Source organism: Gopherus evgoodei, chromosome 2 (assembly GCF_007399415.2).
Source record: "Gopherus evgoodei ecotype Sinaloan lineage chromosome 2, rGopEvg1_v1.p, whole genome shotgun sequence".
Taxonomy (NCBI): domain Eukaryota; kingdom Metazoa; phylum Chordata; order Testudines; family Testudinidae; genus Gopherus; species Gopherus evgoodei.
The window spans coordinates 215,588,450-215,595,291 of NC_044323.1; positions in this window are offsets into that span (position 1 = coordinate 215,588,450).

Here is a 6,842-nt window from a genome sequence, read left to right on the forward strand (position 1 = left end):
TCACTGAGCACTACATTGCCTGGGGAAACTGTCTTCAACTGTGCTGTGGTTTGACTCTCATGGTGCTTTTTACTTCATAAAAGAAATTATAAAGAGGGGAAAGTTGTTTTGAACTTGTTCTATTTATTGACTAGTTCCCTCTTGTCTGGTTCTTTCAATTTTGACATATATGTCTTGCATTGGCCATTGTGTGGAATATTAATAAAGAGTAATACTTAAATATGTCCTGATAATAAAATGAACTACTCAAACAATATTGCACATTACAAAGGTATTGGTGTCTATGCCATCTTTCAGAGAGACAATTACAAAATCAGAGAAAATCATTGTGATGCTAAATTTTGAGTCTAGTATCTAACACGTTAGTTTGCAAATATAAATACATGTCATGCTCAACAGTCAGCACAAATGGGAACAAGCAGGGCTGCAGCCGTGAGAAAATCTTTCAGAGCCTTGATTTTATTCTTCAGAGGGGAATCTCCTGCTAGTAGGCATGTATGCTGTAAATAAAAAAAATATATAACACTGTCTAATCTAACTCCCCTTAGAGCTGAAAGTTCTATAAAAATTCCTAAAGGTTAACATTTTCTTTCAGGACAAGTACGGCAAAGTATTACTGTGCAGTGACTTTTTCACTTGTGTATGTCAATATAGCAAATCAGAAAAGGTACACATGGGATGGCATCTGTAGCAAGGTCTTGGTGACTTGCTTCCTCCTTTGAAAAACAACGCTGTCACAGAGAAGCCTTTCCTGCAGAAATGGCTCCAGGCACCCTTTCTCCTTTATAAGCTATCATTGGCCTTCTGAAGAATCATCACCATTAACGAGAGAGGAGAAAACTTTGAATTACCACAGGACGCTATTCCTACTTTGCCAACACTCATCAGCAATATGCAGCAGCAAGATGGAGTCAGAATGATACCAGATAGAAGTTTTCTGTCAGAAGGCCTGATCCTGAACGCAGAGCATCTGCAATTCCCACTAAAACTGAGTATTACCATCACCAAAAACACTATGATCAAGATCTATTAGGGAATATGCTCATTTAAAGTTGTGTAATACTCCCTTTTAACGTCATTTGGCAGCCGCCTCTTTGTCTATTGCTTGCAAAAAGAGCAGCCTGTTGCAGCTAGCTGGTGAGGGCTTGTAACCAAGGTGGACCAGCAGCCCCCTATCAGCTCCCTGCTCTCCTAAGTTCTCTGTACAGCAGCTGCCCAGCAGGCTAGCATTTGCAGCTGTCCCTCCCCATACTGCCATGTGCTGCTCCTGCTCTCTGCCTTGGAGCTGCTCCCTGAGACTCCTGCTTGTTGTGCGGTGGTGGGGGGAGGTGGAAGGGAAGGAAGAGGGGGGCCAATATCACAGTGTTGCCCCTGCTCCTGCTCCCCACTTACTTCATCTTCCATAGACAGGGCCACCTGAACTGTTGCCCCAAGAATGGATGGAATGCTGTCCCTTAGCATGTGCCACCCCAGGCACTGCTTCCTGGTGCCTGGAGCAGGCCCTGTCTATAGAGCAAGGGGGACACACCAGGGCTCAGGATAGAGGGAGCTTGCAGCAGCTGAGGTCTCAGCAAGCTGATCTAATTAACAAGGCAGTGTACTTAAAGGGAAAATGCGCATATCTCCCTCCATTCTTGCTGCCTTGTAGAGTGAGAGAGTTAACCCTTGAGGGCTCAGCCAATTGCTAGTTCTTCGTTTAGCAGTAAGGGAAATATCCCATCTTCTGGGTATGGCTCCACTTGCACTTCAAAGCACTCCCAGCGCTGTGGCACTGTTTACACTGAGGCTTTACAGCGCTGTATCTTGCAGTGCTCAGGGGGGTGTTTTTTTCACACCCCTGAGCGGGAAAGTTGCAGCACTGTAAAGCGCCAGTGTAGCCATGGCCTCTGACTCCTCCACTTCAACTAAGCTTCACAGTCATTATCACTGTGTACCAGTATTACATTGTTTGTTTAAAGCTTATACTCTGTGTGTGGGTGTGTGTGTGTGTCTGTGTGTGGGTGTGTGTGTGTGTGTGTGTGTGTGTGTGTTCTTTGGTTATGGAACTTAATTATTTATACACTACAATCTCAGAATCATCATATATTATTTTTAGGAGAGGATCTTCAATAAATCTATTTCATTTGATAATAAATGACCAGTAATAAATGGTACAATGAAACACAAAAACAAGGAATACATAGCTAGTTTTGACCAAAAATAGATTGCAGAGTTGGTTTTGTCAGCATTAATAATCATGGTGCCATTTCTCTTATATAGTGCCTTGGTGACAAAAAAAGCACAGAAAATAAAAGAAACAATATACAGTATTCATAATTCTGCAGATATGCTCTGAGTATTACTGTTCTTGAAAGCAGTTTAGAAAATCCTGCTCTGTAACTAAAATCTTGAAATGCTGATTGTACATTTATTATTTTCCACTTTAGAAGTCCATAGATCACTTTATTTCCCATTTTCATTATTTATTTATAAAACAGTCTCAGTATTAATTATTATGAACCTGATCCTGCGATCAGATCTGCACAGATGGATAAAATTGCACAATTAGGATATAAAATGTTATCATTAGTTGTCAGTGACTGAAAATAGGGGAGTTTATGAAGGATTATAACAGGGATCCTTTCCTTCTCAGCCCTCCCTATACACAATATCCAGAGGTTCACTCTGAATCTGAATCTAGAAGTGCAACATATTAACATGTAACAAGCTTTAAAAAGGAACCAAAAGGGACTTATGTAGCATAATCATATCCCATCAAAATCAGTGCTGTGTCCCTTGTCCTTGACCTAGCCTGTGATACCCCGTCCATTTGGTCCAATTCAGCAAGTGATGAGATGGAATGAGGATGAAGTAATTTAAGTCAATGGGACTCCACCAGGGCATGGGATTCATTGTAGGACTGAAGTCAAAGATTCTGAAAATGCAAACACTTATGCCTGTGCTTAACTTTACTGCTAGCTATAGTCCTGTTTTCAATGGCAGTGAAGTTAAGCTCAGGCATAAGTGTTTGCAGGATCAGGGCCAAAGTTAGTAAAAATAGCTGGAATATTTATAAAATTCTCTTTTCCTTTCTCTGGCCCAAGTTTCCAGCCTGGACTACACAAATACTTCTAATATGAAATGGTGGGCTTTCTAAAAGATGCCCCACACAAACAAGCTGTATTTCTTTAAATATTTTTTCTTTCAAGCAATGTCTCCTTTAAAATAATAATGTAGCACTTTTTATCTTTAGATCTCAAAGTGCTTTACAAGATAGGTCAGTATCATTATCCTCATTTCACAGGTGGAGAAACTGAGGCCATGGCTACACTAGAGAGTTGCAGCGCTGGTGAGGGGGTTACAGCGCTGCAACATAGGATGTGGCCACACTTGCAAAGCACGGCCAGCGCTGCAACTCCCCGGTTGCAGTGCTGGCTGTACACCCGGTCGAGCCTCGAGTGTAGGGATTCCAGCGCTGGTGATCCAGCGCTGGTCAGCAAGTATGGACGCCCACCAGCGCTTTTATTGACCTCCGGGGTATAAGGAGGTATCCCAGCATACCTTAGAAGCCTCTCTGGTAATCATGCACACTCCACTGCCCTGGGCTCAGCTGACCCCTCCTTTAAATGCCCCGGGAATTTTAAAAATCCCCTTCCTGTTTGCTCAGCCAGATGTGGAGTGCAATCAATCATTCAATCAATCAACGACCATGCCTCCACGCCCCAGACGAGCCCCAGCATGGAACAGTTCCGAGATGCAGGACCTCTTCAGTATTTGGGGTGAGGAAGCTGTGCAAGCACAGCTGCGCTCCTGCCGGAGAAATTATGATACCTATGGGCAGATATCACAGTCCTTGCTGAGAAGGGGCCATGAACGGGACGCGTTGCAGTGCAGGGTCAAAATAAAAGAGCTGAGGAGTGCTTACTGTAAAGCCCGTGAGGGAAATCACCGCTCAGGAGCTGCTCCCACAACCTGCCGTTTTTACAAGGAGCTGGATGCCATACTTGGGTGTGACCCCACTGCCAATTCTAGGATCATGATGGAGAGTTCAGAGCAGGGACAAGTGGGGGAGGGTGTAGAGGAAGCCTACAGTGAGGCTACTGGGGTGGAGGGAGACACCCCGGAGTCCCAGGAGGCATGCAGCCAGGAGCTCTTCTCAAGCCAGGAGGAGGCTAGCCAGTCGCAGCAGCTGGAAGTTGCTGGTGAGGAAGAAGCTGAGGAGCGTGCTCGGGGTAAGCAGATTTTTATGTTTTGGGAGAGGACGGTTGGAGTTATGGCTGCCTGCATGCATGCCTAAACATGGAATAGCCCATTGATTTGCTCTATCACGTCTCTGTAATCTGCCTCGGTAATCTCTTGAAAAGTTGCAGCCAGAGCATGGGCAATGTGCTTTTGCAAGTTTATAGGGAGAGCCACTGTGGTCCTTGTCCCGGTCAGGCTAACTCGTCTGATCCACTGTGCAGCAAGGGGTGGGAGGAACATGGCTGCACACAGGCAAGCTGCATAGGGGCCAGGGCGGAATCCACATTGCTGTAGAAGACCCTCCCTCTCTTCCCAGGTAACACGCAGCAGTGATATATCTGGCAGTAGGAAACCCTGTTGAGAATTTAGGGATACTTGAGTGCAGGGTGCCAGGTTCATGGTCCCCCCCCAGCCCCGCGGTGCGTTCCGGTCTCCCCCCGTACCCTTTCCAGCACATAGCCAGCCCCGCGGTGCGCTCCGGTCTCCCCCCTCCCCTTTCCAGCAGGCAGCCAGCCCCGCGGTGTGCTCCGGTCTCTCCCCCCCTTCCAGCAGGCAGCCAGCCCCGCGGTGCGCTCGGATCTCCCCCCTCCACTTTCCCAGCAGGCATCCAGCCCTGCGGTGCGCTCCGGTCTCCCCCCCTCCTTTCCAGCAGGCAGCCAGCCCCGCGGTGCGCTCCGGTCTCCCCCCCCTCCTTTCCAGCAGGCAGCCAGCCCCGCGGTGCGCTCCGGTCTCCCCCCCCTTTCCAGCAGGCAGCCAGCCCCGCGGTGCACTCTGGTCTCTCCCCCCCCCCCTTTCCAGCAGGCAGCCAGCCCAGCTGTGCGCTCCCCCCCCCACCAGCAGGCTGGCAGTTACGCGGACCGCCCCCCCCCGCCAGCAGCTCGCCACCTTCCTGTTCACTACTGTCCCCTGTGCAGGACACCAGCTACCTCCTGTACCCAGTGCAGATAAACCCCAGTGACCCATCGGTCAATTCCCCCTCCCAGGTGCAGTCGAGGCAGAAACACTCACCCCATTGCTCGCCGTGCCTTCGCTTCCCTGGCCTCTCTGTGTTATGTTAGGTATGTGGGAAGGATGCTACAAAAAGTCTAAAAACTCCTTCACTGTGTAATAATAAACAATGTAGCCTCTGTGTATTACATGTTTCTATCTATGTTTTTTTTAGTGACCTTGACTAATGCAGCTGGATCACCGGCCTCACGTCGCTTGCAGAACTTGAGAAAAAATCCGCGAAAATCAAAAGAAGAATTGATCAAAGCAGTTATGATTCACTACAACAGAGAAAGTAGGAAGACGCAGGAATGGAGAGAGAAAATGTATGAGTGGAGGCAAACAGAAAGCAGGAGAAAGGAATTGGCTACCAAAAAAACCTCAAAGCACCTGATAAGCCTCCTGGCTCGCCAAACTGACTCTTTCGAGTCTCTCGTAGCCATGCAGGCAGATATGTACCGTAGTAACCCACACCCCTCCCAAAGCTCTCTTTCTTGTTCCCCAGTATTTGCACAAAACACCTTTCTCCAGCAGTCAGTTTCTTATTACCCCCAGCTGCCCCCAACACCTGTACGATCACCTACCAGCCCTGATAACTACAATTCTTACCCTGTGCACTCCACCCCCATTACTCTGCAGCATAGTAATCCTGAAGTGCAGCAGATATTGAACAGTAATCCAAACAGGACATATTGAAACCTCTGAATGTACAGTCCACCACCCTAACCCCCCTGGCCTTTTATGTACTGTACTTTGAATAAAGGATTTTATGGCTTTTACAATACGTTTTATTATTGCAGGAAGTGGTAAATATTGTACCTCAATGTAGAAAGGAGCACAGCAAAGGCACTAAACATTACTGTTGGGTCTCAGCATCAAATTGCTCCCTTAAGGCATCCCTAATCCTTGAAGCCCTTCCCTGGGCCTCTTTAGTAGCCCTGCTCTCTGGCTGTGCAAATTCATCTTCTAGGCGTCGAACCTCGGAGGTCCATTCCTCACTGAATCTTTCACCCTTCCCTTCACAAATATTATGGAGGGTACAGCACGCAGATATAATAGCGGAGATGCTGCTTTCCCCCAAATCTAGCTTCCCATAAAGACACCTCCAGCGCCCTTTCAAATGGCCAAAAGCACATTCCACAGTCATTCTGCACCGGCTCAGCCTCTAGTTGAACCGGTCCTTGCTCCTGTCAAGCTTCTCTGTATATGGTTTCATGAGCCATGGCATTAAGGGGTAAGCGGGGTCTCCAAGGATCACAGTGGGCATTTCGACGTCCCCTACTGTGATCTTGCGGTCTGGGAAAAAAGTCCTGGCCCTCAGCTTCCTGAACAGGGCACTGTTCCGAAAGATGCGTGCATCATGCATCTTTCCAGGCCATCCTGAGTAAATGTCAATGAAACGCGCACGGTGATCCACAAGCGCTTGCAGAACCACGGAGAAATACCCCTTGCGATTAACGTACTCTGATGCCAGGTGGGGTGGGGACAGAATAGGAATATGCATCCCATCTATTGCCCCTCCACAGTTAGGGAAACCCATTTGTGCAAAGCCATCCACAATGTCCTGCACGTTCCCCAGAGTCACAGTTCTTCTTAGCAGAGTGCGATTAATGGCTGTGCAAACTTGCATCAGC